Source organism: Rana temporaria, chromosome 5 (genome assembly GCF_905171775.1).
Source record: "Rana temporaria chromosome 5, aRanTem1.1, whole genome shotgun sequence".
In the NCBI taxonomy this organism is placed as follows: Eukaryota; Metazoa; Chordata; class Amphibia; order Anura; family Ranidae; genus Rana; species Rana temporaria.
The window spans coordinates 242,966,049-242,982,585 of NC_053493.1; positions in this window are offsets into that span (position 1 = coordinate 242,966,049).

Genomic DNA, 16,537 nt, shown 5'->3' on the forward strand with positions numbered 1-16,537 from the left:
ACAAGGCCCTTTTGTCCACACAACTGCCACTCACTGGAATTTTTTCTCTTTTTCGGACCATTCTCTATAAACCATAGAGATGGTTGTGCGTGAAAATCCCAGTAGATTAGCAGTTTTTTAAATACTCAGACCAGCCCATCTGGCACCAGCAACCATGCCACATTCAAAGTCACTTAAATTCCCATTTCTCCCCCCATTCTGATGCTCGGTTTGAACTTCAGCAAGTCATTCCGACCACGACACTACCTGCCTGGAGTTTGCATGTTCGCCCTGTGCCTGTGTGGGTTTCCTCCGGGTACTCCGGTTTCCTTCCACACTCCAAAGACATGCTGGTAGGTTAATTGGCTTCTGCCTAAATCGGCCCTAGTATATGAATGCGAGTTAGGGACCTTAGATTGTAAACTCCTTGAGGGTAGGGACTGATGTGAATGTACATTGTATATGTAAAGCGCTGCATCAATTGACGGCGCAATATAAGTACCTTAATAATAATCTTCACCACATCTAGATGCCTAAATGCATTGAGTTACTGCCATGTGAATGGCCGATTAGCAATTTATGTTACCAAGCAACAGGTGTACATAATAAAATGTCTGGTGAGTGAATATAACCCATAACTCTGGTCAGAAGGGCGCAGAGAAGGAGGGACTGGGTGTGCCACACTCACCTAAAGGATTTACATGACGTTTTATTGGGCATGTGTAGGGTGTTTAGTGTTCATAACTGGTTAAAGTAAATTTGTAAAAATAGGATTTTTTGTACTCACCGTAAAATCCTTTTCTCTGAAGTCCATGGACGGACACAGCTCCTTAAATCTTGACAAGTGGGTTATGTTCCCTGTTTACAGGAGAGGACTAGGCAGAAACATGTTAAATAGTTAAATACATGTTACATTAACAGAGTTGAACAGCCCCTCCCAGGGGGCGGTCCCTCCAGACATAACCCTCCTCACTGCAGCTTGCAGCCTCAGTTCGTAACAAGCAGTACAAACCTAAAAAGGAGGGGTGGGAGCTGTGTCCGTCCATGGACTTCAGAGAAAAGGATTTTACGGTGAGTACAAAAAATCCTATTTTCTCTTATCGTCCATGGACGGACACAGCTCCTTAAATCTTGACAAGTGGGACGTCCCCAAGCAGTGTCAAAAAACGAGGGGTGGGAAATATATCAGTAAAAACAATTTTAACTTCACCCCAAAACAAGCAGAGCTCCTCAACGGAGGAGGTGCAACTTTAAACAGCCGCCGGCAAAAACTAGCGGCTGAAAAAAACATCATAAGATGCACTCACAGCAACCATGTAAATTCTGGAAAAAGCGTGAACGGACGAGCAAATCGCCGCCTCGCACACCTGTGAGACCGACGCATGATGTCGGGAAAAAAAAAAAACCCAGGAAGCACCAATTGCCCTGGTCGAAAGTGCCGTGACCGGAAAGGGGGGCCCGCCCTTAGGAGCATAGGCCTGTATGACGGCCTGCCCGATCCACCGAGAAATGGTGGTCGACGAGACCGCCAGGCCCTTTTGTGGACCAGACACCGACACAAAAGAGAGTCAGAAGCTCCGAAATGGAGCCGTAGTAGGCTGGTATACCCGCAAAGCGCGTACCACGCCTAAAGTATGAAAGGCCGAAACCTCCTTCGGAAGAAGGGAAGGTCGCGGGCGCACCATCACCTAATCCTTATGGGGGATCAAGCATGGCGGCTTGCAAGACAAGACCGCCAACTCAGAAACCCCTCTAACAGAGGTAAAGGCCACTAAAGGGGCCACCTTCTGAGATAGTGTCAAGAGAAAATCTCTCTGATGTTTCCAAAAGGAAGGTTCCTGAAGAACCGAGAGCACCAGAGTCAAAACTCATGGGGGAAGAGATGGGCCAAGAGGGGAAAGTATATGACAAACCCCTTGTACACAAAAAAAGGGGACCCACCAGGGAACGGGCCGCAAAAAGGCCACTAAAAGAACACAGCCAAGGCTGAAATCTGCCCCCAAACGGTGCTTTAAGCAATTTTTTCAGATCCAATCCAAGCTTTAAAAACAGCAGGACCCTGGACATTGAAAGTACGCCCGTGGACGTCACTCCATCCCTTCGCACCAAGAGAGGTGCGACGGTAGATCCTCCGGAAGAAGACTACGGTGCCCTGTTGAGATGACCGAGTCAGACAGACCCTGGTCACCTAAAGTCTGGCTTCCAATAACCATGTTAAGCAAGTCAGTGACTGTACAACAGGAGGAAGTATGGGACCTTGAGACAGGAACCTCCTGCCCTGGCAATCGCCAGGGTGCCTCCGCTACCAGGCGCCCGATATCAGCGTACCAAGGACGCCGAGATTAATCTGGAGCGATTAGAATCATCGGGATCTCCTCAGCATCCACTCTGTGGAGCGGCCGAGGAAGCAACTACCATGGAGGAATGGCAAAAAATCACCGATACAGACAACACAGGGCCACCAGCGCGACTGACGCGTCTGTACAAGATCACTAGACCTGGCCACTAACTGACACCCTTGCGGTGGAGACAAGCTGCCAGGAGATCCATGCCATGTGAGGCTCACCTCCTGCAAGGGAGCCGAAACACCCCAAGCACAAAGACCAGTCGCCCTGGTCCAGCATCTGGCGACTCCAGTAGTCTGCCTGCCGGCATACCTGATGGTAGACTGAAGCCACGGCCGTGGCGTTGTCCGGCTGAAACCAGATTGGTCGACCACAAGGAGAAGCATAGCCTGATCGCCTAAAATAGTAGGACAATGAACAATAGACAGCACCTGGTATTCCCAGGCGGTCTTCCACCAGGCACTAGCCAGGCCCGACCCTGGGTAGCTACCGAGACCAGACACATTCAAGGAGGTGTGGTCATAGGTCCACGCAAGTCCAGCGACTCAGGGCCGACTGGACCCCCCAGTTTTGTGAACCTCCAGGTTCACAACCCGTGAGCTGGCATTCGTCGTAAACACCGACCACTGGAAGGAAGGAACAACTTCCCGGACCGAAGAGTCGGGAATCTCTGTCACCAACTCAGAGAGACTCTGACTAGGTGGCGCACAGGAATCTAATGATTTCAGAGACAAGAGATTTTTACCACCTGGACAGTAGTTCCACTGGAAAACCAGGGTGTGGAACTGGGCATACAGTACCACCTTGAAGGAGGCTACCCACAGACCCTGAACCAGCAGGCGCCCGGAGAGAAGACCGATTGCGTGATGCCAATACCTTCTCCGCAGACTGAAGAGTCTGCAATTTCTCCAGGGGAAGAAGGACCTTTGCCACTGAGGAGTCTGGATCAACACTAGATACTCCAACGCTGAGTCGGAACCTAGCATGCCCATAATTTGAACCCTGGGTCGCACACATGTAGGGCAGGCTTGCTGCCACCGAGCTACACTTTCTGGCCTAAACGTTTAACATCCACCCGAATCTTCCGAGGGTCTGAATGGGAATAACCCATCCACTAGGTCGGAGACAGAAGCTGCTCTCAGAAGAAAGTCGTCAAAGTAGCCAATGAGGCAAAGCCTCGCTGTCCCAACAAAATTCAAATAAGTGCGAGCTCCTAGCTGAAAACCCATGGTGCTGACGCCAGATCAAAAGGGAGGGCCACAGGCTGACAGAGACCCTTCTCTCATCACGAAGCACAGAAAAAAACACTGTGACATGTGCAAAACGGGACATGCATGTATGCGTCCCTGATGTCCGAGGACATCCCCCGGATGAAGCGCAGCTACCACCGAACAAATGGATTCCATGCGGAACTACCCGACGTTCACAAAAGGTATTTAGGGCCTGAGGCCCATAGAAAACCCCAAAACTCTCGTCCTGCAGGAAAGGTAAAATTACCTTGCAGCTTAGCAAATCCCACACTGCCCAAGGCAGACCGACGTGCCGGGAGGGGAAGACACAAGGACAGAACTTTGTTCTGTGGATAGGAGGAAACCCTATCTAGTACTCCGAAGAGACCACCTCGCAGACCCACTAGTCGGAGAGCAGGGAGGTTTCACTGAATTGTGAACCTGCAAGCCGCCCCTCCCACCTAGAGACAGGGAGGGAAGGCTATATATATTGGCAGGATTTGGGTGCCGGCGTGATCGGCTTATGCACCCAGGGACAGATTAGTCCCCCAGCTGGGCCTTTGACGGCCTGGGAGGGTTGCCCCTAAATAATACACACACATAGTGTGTATGTATATTATGTAGGTGTATGCACACATGTCTTTGGAGGAAACCGGAGTACCCGGAGGAAACCCACACAGACACAGGGAGCGACAATGCAAGCTCCAGGCAGATTGGCGTCAGTGTGCAGATTGGCGTCAGTGTGCAGATTCGAACCAATGACTCTTTTGCTGCCAAGTAATGGAGTTAAGCACTACACCACGGTGTGCATAAAACCATTCTGAAACAGACGCCCTGGATAACAAGGGCGCAGCATTCAATGAAGCATCACAGACCTATATGAGGCCCTGGACCAGCTGGTCCGCTAGGCTAATAACCTCAGGAGAGAGTCGGTGCTCCTCCACTGTCTGGTGCAAAATGCTCACTCTGTGAGTTGTATACAGCACTAGGGGTCAGGACTACTCCAAGATGGCCGCCGAGCGTTCAGAACGCGGCCACAGGAAAAAGGCCAGCACAATGTAAGCTGCGCCATAGCGTGGCTACGACAAAATGGGCGCCAATGGGAGTTTTCAATGTAATTGAAAAATCTCCCAAAAAATAGCGCCAGCGACCACTGAGACCCCAGTGTAGTGGCCACAATAGGCCGCAAGCCAGACCCCAGCATGGTAAACATGGAACGGGTCAGTACTTCGGATCTTCTATCAGTCAGATCCATACAAGTAGGGGTTCCCGCCCGGCGGTGAGGGACTACAAAAGCCCTCAGTGGCTTTTCTCATTCCGCATCTCAGAAATTATCAAAGAAGGGCACAGAAGGAAAAAACCTACACAGCGGTCTGATTTGTGTGATCCAAAAAAGACCGAGCCCTCAGCGGAAACCCAGCTGCACTATGCAGCTTAGGAGAGTCCCTTGCAGCAGTAAAAAGCGCACCCATAAATGCCTTATTCTGCCTTTTTTTTTTTTTTTTTTTTTAACTAGGTACCTAGTCCATGGCTCCATAACAGAGCATTCCCCAGGGGATAACGGGGGAAGGGGGCACTCTTTTACCGCCCGCCCGCAGTCCACCCCCACCCTGGCACAAACTGTGTCCAGGACTAACAATAAAAACTCTGTGGGAATCACAGGTGCTGACACCTGCTGCCACCACCAGCATGTGGGGAAGGACCCAGATACTGACTCCAATATTTACATATAGTGTGTATTATAATATGCACACCTGTCCATACAAATAGACAAAAGCTCCTAGAGCCCTATTCAGGGCCTCTCACCCACTTGCTGCGCTGACCAGGGGTAACCAGGGGACTCCCTCAGGAGGAGACTGCACAGCGCTGCCTGTGAGGAAAAGAACCGTGAGGTAACTTTTGCAGGGACCTGTGTTTAAACAGGAAAAGCCTCATAGGGCTGTTTTATTTAAGGATAAGACACAGATACAGCATAAAAAGCAAAACCATTACAGGTGTCACCAATCAGTCAGCGTCTGCTGAAGTATAATCATAAACATCTGTGCTCATCACAGGGCTTTTTACCTCACAGGAAAGCCCAATACAAAAAAGAAAAAGCACAGGCCAGATAACACAGTCCCCTCAGGAAGGCCCCCCCCTCCCCCCTGACAGCGGCAATGTTAGCAATGCAGCAAGGGAAAGGAGCAGGGAAGTAAGGGGAAGGGACCCCCGAACCCCAGGAATGCCCAGCTGTACCAACCCACCGAAGCAGGAGGGACTGTACTTACCCGTCCGAGCGAGGACTCGCTGACGCATTCCTGACAGACCTACAACCGCAATGGAGGTAGCTGTCGGCCCGGTCCACTGTGAGTGAGACAACACCACAGCCCAGTCATATGTGGACCTCGGAGCAAAGCTCACCGGCCACCTCAGGAGTCATGAGGTATGGCGTGGCAGACCAAGCCTCTTTGCAAAGGTGTGCCCACGCTTGCTGGTCGGACTGAGTAGACTACAAGGATCTATATTATCCAGCCTGTCTCTCAGCCGACAGTTGAAAGAAGATTCTTCAAGAAAAAGTAAAGTAAAATAAAATAAAATTTCTCCTCAGGGCGCTGGGCCCAAAGGGAGCCATACGTCCTTCTCCTTTGCTAGGCAGAACGAAACTGAGGCTGCAAGCTGCAGTGAGGAGGGTTATGTCTGGAGGGACCGCCCCCTGGGAGGGGCTGTTCAACTCTGTTAATGTAACATGTATTTAACTATTTAACATGTTTCTGCCTAGTCCTCTCCTGTAAACAGGGAACATAACCCACTTGTCAAGATTTAAGGAGCTGTGTCCGTCCATGGACGATAAGAGAAATACGTTTTTGGACCAATATCCTAGACCAGGAGTGTTGAACTCAATTTCATTGTAGGCCGCATCAGCATTACGATTGCCCTCAAAAGGGACGGTTGTATCTTTAACCACTTGCCGCCCGCCAATGACAGTTTGACGTCGGCAAAGTGGTTGTAGAATCCTGACTGGACGTCATATGACGTCCTCAGGATTCTGGGGCACGCATCGCGGCGATCGTTTTTGCAGGGTGTCAGTCTGACACCCCTCAACACCGATCAAGGTAAAGAGTCTCTCACGGAGACTCTTTACCATGTGATCAGCGGTGTCCAATCACAGCTGATCACGATGTAAACAGAAAAAGCCCGTAATCGGCTTTTCCTCACTCGCGTCTGTCAGACACGAGGAGAGCCGATCGGCTGCTCCTGTGACGGGGGGGGGTTTGTGCTGATCGATTATCAGCACAGCCCCCCCAGGGATGCCCACTAGACCAGTGTTTCCCAACTCCAGTCCTCAAGGCACACCAACAGGTCATGTTTTCAGGCTTTCCATGATTTGATCAGTTTCACTGCCTTAGTAATTACCAAAGCCGTTTCATCTGACGGAAATCCTGAAAACATGACCTGTTGGTGGGCCTTGAGGACTGGAGTTGGGAAACACTGCACTAGACCACCAGGGATTAAAAAAAAAAAAAAAGTATGCCACCCTAGACCACCAGAAGATTGGATAGTGGCACTGAAAAGCAATGGGATAGAAGCAGCTAAAAAATATACGTTTTACAGAGAGAGAAACCTCCTAAAGATAGACAAATGAATATAAAAAAAAAATGGTAAAATATGGTAATAATAAATAAATAAAAACTTGGGAATGGACTGGAACATTGATGTAGTAAGGGGAGATGCAGTCCTATGCAAAAGCAGGTGGTATTAGTCTGTAATCCGGGGAAAAGCCTTCACAAGCAGGGGAGATGAGAGCAGAACTCCAGTATATGTAAAAAAAGAGAAAGAGAGAGAAGGCGCCTCCAGGTTAGTAAACATTAAAGCTTTAATTATGCAAAGGTGCAGCATCCACTTACAATCAAGTAGTAGAAAAACGGCATGTTTTGGGAGTCCCTTGAGTGATGTCCTACCGCGTTAGATGGTTGCGAGTGCCTGTATGTCTCTCCGTTATCCGGTCCAACGGTCCTGTGGTAAAATCCAGCTGGTATACTGCAGTGTTGTGGACAGGGTTCGGGAAACAACGTAGGCCGCGGTGACGTCACTAGAATGCGACGACGTTTCGTATAACAGAGCGCGCTCCTTTCATCAACCATGCTTAAGAAAGGAGCGCGCTCTGTTATACACAAGCGCTGGCTCTGAAACGTCGTCGCATCCTAGTGACGTCACCGCGGCCTACGTTGTTTCCCGAACCCTGTCCACAACGCTGCAGTATACCAGCTGGATTTTACCACAGGACCGTTGGACAGGATAACGGAGAGACATACAGCCCCTCGCAACCATCGAACGCGGTAGGACATCACTCAAGGGACTCACAAAACATGCCGTTTTTCTACTACTTGATTGTAAGTGGATGCTGCACCTTTGCATAATTAAAGCTTTAATGTTTACTAACCTGGAGGCGCCTTCTCTCTCTCTCTTTTTTTACCCTAGACCACCAGGGATGAGGAGGACACAAAAAATGGATGCCAATCAGTGCCCACAATGGGCATCACTGATTGGCAGGCATTGTTTGGCACTGATTGGCATCCATTAGTACAACACATACGATAGGTGGCACGGATGGGCATAGATGGGCACTATCAGTGCCCATTCATGCCGCTTATCAGTGCCCATCCGTGCCGCCTATTCGTTCCCATCCGTGCCGCCTATCTGTGCCGCTTATCCAAGCCCATCCATACCGCCCATCAGTGCTGCATATTAGTGCCCATCAATGCCACCACATCAGTGCCACCTCATCGCTGCCCATCAGTGCAATACCATCAGTGCCCATCAGTGAAGGAGAAAACTTACTTATTTACAATGTTTTATAACAGAAACAAAAAAAAAAGTATTTTTTTCAAAATTTTCGGTCATTTTTTTATTTTTTTTTGCAGAAAATAAATATCCCAGAGGTGATCAAATACCACCAAAATAAAGCTCTATTTGTGGGTACAAAATGATAAAAATTTCATTTGGGTACAGTGTAGCATGACCGCGCAATTGTCATTCAAAGTGCAACAGCGCTGAAAGCTAAAAATTGGTCTGGGCAGGAAGGTGTATAAGTGCCCTATATGGAAGTGGTTAAGATTGGATGTCCAGCACATCCCCTCCCCTTACATTAGATGTCAAGACCCACCCCACTAAGAGAAGTTGAGTCCCCCACTCTCCCTTACATCACAGCGCATCCCCTTTCCTTATGCTGCTGCTGGGAAGAAGCTGGATGCATTGCTTGAAAGCAGAAAATAAGGGTCTGGAGGAAGACCAGAGGAGGGCTGGAGCTCTCCTGCAGTTGCAGGAGAGGTGCGAGGGCCACATGAAATGGCCTGGAGGGCCGGATCCAGCCCGTGGGCCTTGCGTTTGACACCTGTGTCCAAACCCATAAATAAAATACCATTAGGAAGATCACTGAAATGACCAAAGTAGCAGTTTTTCTCCCTGCTTTTGTTCCTCTGTCTTTCGGTTTTCCCCATCTGCTGTTTTATTTGTCAGATTTATCTTTACAGCATTCCTCATCCACTGTTTTCTTTTTACTCAGGGTTTTTTATTAGTCTTTCTGTTCCTCTGTCTTCCAGTTGATCCTATCCACTGTTTTTGTCAGTTTCATCTCCCTTGCTTTGTTCACATAGCAATTTACAATATTAAATTGTTATTGTATAATTTGATTGACAGACGAAAGCCCAATATTCTTTGCCGTCTCCATAGTTTCCATTCTACTATTAAAGTACTGACAAACCTATGCACATAGCAGCTGGCACCAAAAAGCATGTCTGAGGCTGATGCTAATTAGCATATACATTGCTTTGAGTGTTAGAACTTAATACATCAAACATATCATTATAAAGAACTGTCATTTACATGCAAACCTGTCTGATATGAAGTTTGGTAATATTTATGCTTACGCTTGAGGATTTCATGTAGACATTGTTAAAATGACATAAATTGTATGTTTTGTAGATAGTAAGATGAAAGCACAAACATAAAATAATAAATTCCCCTATGTCAGCTGCACTGTAGCACTTGGATGCACGGGATCTTGTTGAACCCCATCTTTAGGTACCTGTATTCTTTAAAAAGCAGAGAGGCTCTGGTAATAGACAACTACTTTTGAAAGCATTAACCCAGGCAGGGGACCTTCCTATGTACAGCTAGAGTTGAACAACAGAACACGGTAAGGGGGATGCAGGGAGAGGTTGTCCTTAGGTGTGGTGGGCTATGCAAACAAAAAGTGAGCCAGAAAATATAACTTTGTCTGCATTTCATTTAATGAAGTTAAATACTTTCTCATGAACCCATGCTTCATTTGTGACATTGCTTATGGATTCTCACCTGAACACTTTTTTTAAAGAATTCTTGCATTTTATTTTATCCCGACATACAATTTATTCAGTAATCCATGTTTGTATTTGCAATTTTACTTCTTCTTGCACTCAAGATGGGTAAACCTTTCAAGCTTGTCTGCATGTTCAATTTTAATTCAGTAAATGCTGTTGCTTCAGTGCAGCCAACCTCCTGGGCCCTTGATCTTACCCCCAATATTTAAGATCCTATACAAGGACTTTTACTATGCTTTTTTCAGTCTTAAGCCTCGTACACACACAATCGGGCTTCTAACCAACTTTTCCGTGGATTTTGGTCCGAAGGGTGTGGGCTGTAAACTTGTTCTGCATACACACGGCCCAACATTTTCAGCCAACATTCACCAAACCACATGGTTTTTCAGCTTTTTACTGCCACCCTTTGGGCTTTGGATTTTAGTTGGACCAACTTGCGTACACATGATTGGATAAACCAACATAACAGATTTATCGCCCAACAGTTGGTGAGCACGAAGAGCCAACTTTTGTTGTCGTTAATTCAGCCAATTGTCTGATAGAGCATACACACGTCCATCAGACAATTATGGCCATAAAGTTGGATCGTGTGTGTATAAGGCTTAAGACCCCATACACACTATTAGATTTTCTGCAGATTTTTGTCTTCAGGTTTACCAAAACCATGTAGTACAAGGGCCTGCCTGATTGCACAATTGAAACTCTTAAGGTTTGACCTCATATTATATGGTTTTGGTAAATCTGAAGACAAAAATCTGCAGAAAATCTAATAGTGCGTATGGGGTATTACTTTTAAAATGTATTTAACACACCAGTATATATACACATACAAGAAACAAAACAGTGCATACAGGTCCTCATGTATGCATGTGATCTAAAACACATTTCTTGTCCATGGTAACCAGATTCTTCCATCTGTTTTCAAGTCTACACTATAAAATAATATTCAGAAACGGTCTTTATGCCTTGAACATTAGTAGATTTTCCTTCATGGTCAACTACAAAAATAAGACACTACTACTATTTGTCATATATTCACTGTGTTGATAAATGAACACAGAGAAGGATAATAATTATATAAACTCGGTCTTATTATGGTATGAAATAAACTTTTATCTCCAGTCAGAAAAAAAACAGTTAATAGCAGTGGTAGCTAAATATGAACCACATCAATAAAAAGTGCAGTTTACCTATAAATCTTTAAATTGTCTCATTTAAAAATGTCGCTAAAATGCAGAACCAAATTCAAAATGTAAAACTTTTTTATATCAACGGCATTCTGAGAGCTGGCAGGTGAGAAACATAAATCAAGATCGGTAGCGCTGTAGCCATTTGAATCTGTTATCTGAATATACTAATACACCTTTATGCACTTTTAAATGTGAGTGTATGAAATTGGTTTTAGTATTTTAATAAATTATAGCTCATCACACTACGTGGAACAGGGCGTTTTGATTTGGAGGATAAAATAAAGACCATCTGACAATAAAGCCAAAATAAATTCTGACCTGAATCTGCAGTAAGGTTACATTGGATCTGGTGAGTTTATTTGGCACACAAGTGTCCAGCGCGTTAAATTTTTGCATGCTGTCATTATGCCATGAAAACACAGCATAAGGAAAGGGTATAATAACTTGGAAGTCTAAGTATGCACTTGATTATGTTTTACAGAGACTGATACAAAATGAGTTTATTTCGTTTTCATTACAGAATTTTTGTATTGGTTTTGGAACACTATTACCATTAAATATATTGTATAAAATTGTATATACATGATTGCATGGTGTGTAGACATTTAGGGGGTTAGTTACTAAAACTGGAGTGTGCAAAATCTGGCGCAGCTCTGCAGAGAAACCAATCAGCTTCCAGGTTTATTGTCAGCTTAACTGAACAAGCTGAAGTTAGACTCATTGGCTACCATGTGCAGCTCCACCAGGTTCTGAGTGTTCCAGTTTTAGTAAATCTCCCCCTAAAGCCCCATACACACGATCGGACTTTTTGACAACAAACTTCTAAATTCCCAGGTTTTCCAAAAAATCCGACTGTGTGTACACTCCATCAGACAAACTTTTTCGGTTTTCATCAGACAAAATGTTCACCCTGCAAACGGACAAACTTTTCAGCAAAGTACAAAACAAGCATGCTCAAAACCAATGTTAAAATCAACCAACAATAGCAGAAGTTGACCAAAGGGTGGCAGTAAAGAGCATAAAAGAGCTGGAAAAACACGAAGATTTGGGAAAAGTTTGCTGAAAAAATCCTGCCGTATATATGAATACCAAGTTCATGGCCAACGCCCTTCAAACAAAAATCCACGCAAAAGTTTTGCTTGAAGTTCGACCGTGAGCATGAGGCTTGTTTCTGAGCACCACAAACCAAACACGCCATTTAAAAGGATCACTAAAGGAATTTTTTTTTTTAGCTAAATAGCTTCCTTTACCTTACTGCAGTACTGGTTTCATGTCCTCATTGTTCGTTTTTGCTTTGAAGTTGCTGTAATTCTGCTGTGATCTCCACACTTCCTGCTTGTCTGGCTCCTTATGAAAAATCTCATGGCAGCTTTTCACTGTGGTCCAAGCTGTGTGTCTAAAACTCCTCAGAACCAATCAGATTAATTTTAAAAACAAAAACACTGCCCTGGATTTGTTTGTTTTTGTTCTGTGGGTCTCTTTACTTCACAGAAACATGAAACCAGTTTAAAAACGAAAGTGAAACTAGAGGCACATTATATGATTGAATTTAATCTATTTTTAATCATTTTTAAAATGAATCAGTTAACTTTTATGTCTCTATACCCTGTAAACAGTCATTTCAGCAAAAAAAAAATTCCTTTAATTATTTCCTTTTTGACCCTTTAACTACTTGCCGACCACGCACCGTCATAATACGGCGGCAGGTCGGCTCTCCCAGGCGAGAGCCCGTAGCTATACGTCCTGCGCGTGAACGGCGATGGGGCGCGCGCGCGCGCCCCCCCGCCGTTCCCGATGATCAGATTCGTTTCAGAACTGATCAATCACCAGGTCCAGGCCAATAAAATCTGGCCTGGACCTGGTGATCACACTAACCAATGGTTGTCTTCCCCTGGCAATGTTTTGTAAACATTGGCAGGGGAAGTACTGCTCTCTCCCTCGTGTCGGTCTTTCCGTTCCAGACCGAGAGGGAGAGAGCATCTGAAACGTGAGTTGCACAACACTACTCTAACACCAGGTCACATAGGCACACATTTAACCCCCTGATCACCCCCTGATCACCCCCCAAATTAACCCATTCACTGCCTGTCACTGTGTCACCCAGTACAGCGATCAGATTTTTTTTTGATCGCTGTACTAGTGTCATTAGTGACAAAAATAAGTGTTTAGGTAATCAGTCTTAGGCCATAAAAAGTCTAGGGACCCCCCCTAACCCCCCCCAATAAAGGTTTAACCCCTTCATTACCCCCTGTCACCAGTGATCACAGTATAAGTGTCACAGGTGACGCAGTTTAGTTTGTTTATTTTCTATAGCATCAGGGCACCCGCCATATTTTTTGAAATAAAGTTTTAACCCCCTGATCGCCCGGCGTGTGATAAAAGTTTGGTTTTAGCGCCAGATAGGGTCTGCGTCGCCCCAGGCAGCGTCAGATTAGTGCCAGTAGCGCTAACACCCACGCACGCACCATACGCCTCCCTTTAGTGGTATAGTATCTGATCGGATCGATACCTGATCTGATCAGATCTATACTAGCGTCCCCTGCAGTTTAGGGTTCCCAAAAACGCATTGTTAGCGGGATCAGCCCAGATACCTGCTAGCACCTGCGTTTAGCCCCTTCGCCCAGCCCAACCCACCGAAGTGCAGTATCGATCGATCGATCACTGACACAAAACACAAAAACACATAACTGCAGCGTTCGCAGAGTCAGGCCTGATCTCTGCGATCGCTAACAGTTTTTTTGGTAGCGCTTGACTCAGTCGCTAACAGGTCAGGTGCTTTTTTGCCTGTGAATCTCACCACTGTACCCCTAAATTTAGAGCCCAAAATGGCAAATCGATGGTACAGTGATGAAGAGGCCTACTTGTTTATGAGCCTGACAGATAGTGATGAGGAGGTCACGCATCTGTCAAATTCTTGCTCAGAATACGATCCTGTAGACGACAGTGGCTCCCTGACAGATAGCTCTGACGACGGAGTGGTCCCTGCTAGGGTCAGGCATACCAGACCCCGATCTTCTGCTGTCGCTGAGGTGCAAGAACCGCAGGGCTCTCGTATGGAGGAGAGAAGTACTAGCGCCGCTATTCCTTCTGGTGAACTGGCAAGCACCAGCGGCCTAGTACATCCTGGTCATATATCCAGCACTGCAGTAACACTTGGTGACATGGCGAGTCCCATAAGTGCAGTTCAAGCTGGAGAGGTGGCAAGCACGAGTAGTGTCCCGCTGCCACCAAGAAGAAGACGACAAAGACAGGCCCGTCCCCATAGTGTCCTTCCTGCTGCATTCGCCAATCCTGATTGGGTACCCACCACTTCTGCAGCACCCGTACTTCCCCCATTCACTGGCCAACCCGGAATTCAGGTGAATACAGTTGATTTTACGTCACTGGATTTTTATTCGCTGTATTTCACCGAAGATCTCTATAGATCTATTGTGGACCAAAGCAATTTGTACGCTGGTCAATTCATCGCCGCTAATCCCCAGCTGTCCCTTGCCAGAGATTGGAAGCCAATTACGGTTTCCGAATTTAAGATCTTTCTGGGCCTTTCCCTCATCATGGGCATTACTAAAAAGAGTGAGCTGCGGATGTATTGGTCCACGCACCCAGTTCACCATATGCCCATTTTCTCTGCCTCCATGGCCAGGACACGATACGAGCAGATCTTGCGGTTCATGCATTTTAGTGACAATGAACTCTGTCGTCCTCGGGGAGACCCTGAATTCGATCGGCTCTACAAAATTCGGCCCCTCGTAAACCACTTCAACGAACGGTTTGCAGCCTTGTATAATCCCCAACAAGTTGTCTGCGTTGATGAGTCCCTGATTAAGTTTTCTGGCCGCTTGTCATTCAAACAATTCCTTCCCAGCAAGCGTGCCAGATACGGGGTCAAGTTGTATAAGCTCTGTGACAGGGCAACAGGCTATACATCTAGCTTTATGGTTTACGAGGGAAAAGACAGTCACGTAGAGCCGGAGAATTGCCCTGATTACATAGGGAGCGCTGGTAGGATAGTGTGGGAATTGGTGTCACCCTTATTCGGAAAGGGGTACCACTTGTACGTGGACAATTATTACACAAGCGTGCCACTTTTTAGTCACCTTTTTGATTATGGAATTGGCGCATGTGGCACCGTGCGACCTAATCGCCGGGGCATCCCCCAACGGCTTGTAGAATCCCGTCTTAGTCGGGGGGAGAGAGCCTGCTTACGGTGTAATAATTTGTTAGCAGTGAAGTGGAGGGATTCACGGAATGTTTTCGTTCTGTCCTCGCTTCACGCAGACACGGCAGTCCAAATTCCTACGGCGACTGGTTTTGTGGAGAAACCCCTCTGTATCCACGAGTACAACCTTAACATGGGAGGGGTGGACCTCAATGACCAGTTGTTGGCGCCGTACCTAATTGCCCGGAGGTCCAAACGCTGGTACAAAAAAGTATCAGTGTATTTGTTTCAATTGGCTTTGCTGAACGCTCATGTGCTATACAGAGCTTCAGGACGGACTGGATCCTTCCTAAAATTCCAGGAAGAGATCGTCGAAGCCCTTCTGTTTCCAGATGGTGCTGTGCCCCACCTTCCCAACGCAAATGCAGTGAGCCGGCTGTATGAGAGGCATTTTCCTTTTGTCCTCGCTGGTACCCCTACCAGAAAATCCCCCCATAAAAGATGTCGTGTCTGCAGCAAACTCGGATTTAGGCGTGACACCCGCTTTTATTGTCCCGACTGTCCTGACCAACCTGGTCTCTGCATTGGTGTATGTTTCAAACGCTACCACACACTAGTTCAGTTTTAGCGTAGGGTACAGCACCACACAGTCCTAGGCACACCAACACAGGGTCTCGGAATATGTGATGGCCATCACATTTTGAGAGACCATAATCTGCAACGTTCAGTTTATAGTTTTCATAAAAGTGAAAAAAAGTAGAAAAAAAATAAAAAAAAACACAAAAAAAATATAAAATAAAAAATCCAAAAATAGTTGTGGTTGTATTTTTCTCCTCTCTTTATTGTTCTCTTATGTTCACTCTCTACTGTCCACTCACTATTGTTCTATATCTATTCTCTCTATTTTTACAATGTTTTATTGTATTTGCTTTGCAGGTATGGTATGTTATACTGTAATGTTTGTTTTATTGTTAACCATCATTTGCTTAGCAGGTACGCTATTCAGTTGCATCGCGGATTTATTTAGCGTGACAGCAACAGCGTTTGCTCCCACGATATATAAAGCCGCGACTCCAACGCTGTAGGAGGTGATTTCACCACCACAGTTAAAAAAAGAGCATATATGCCGAAGCATAGGGGCATTAGGGGCGGAGGAGCGATTTTGCTCCTAATGCCGCGTACATACGGTCGAAATTCCGACGGAGGCTTGCCCGTGGAAAAGTTCGACCGTGTGTACGCGGCATAACTTTTTTTGCGGGAGGATGCCCCCATGCTTCGGCATATATATTTTTTAGGC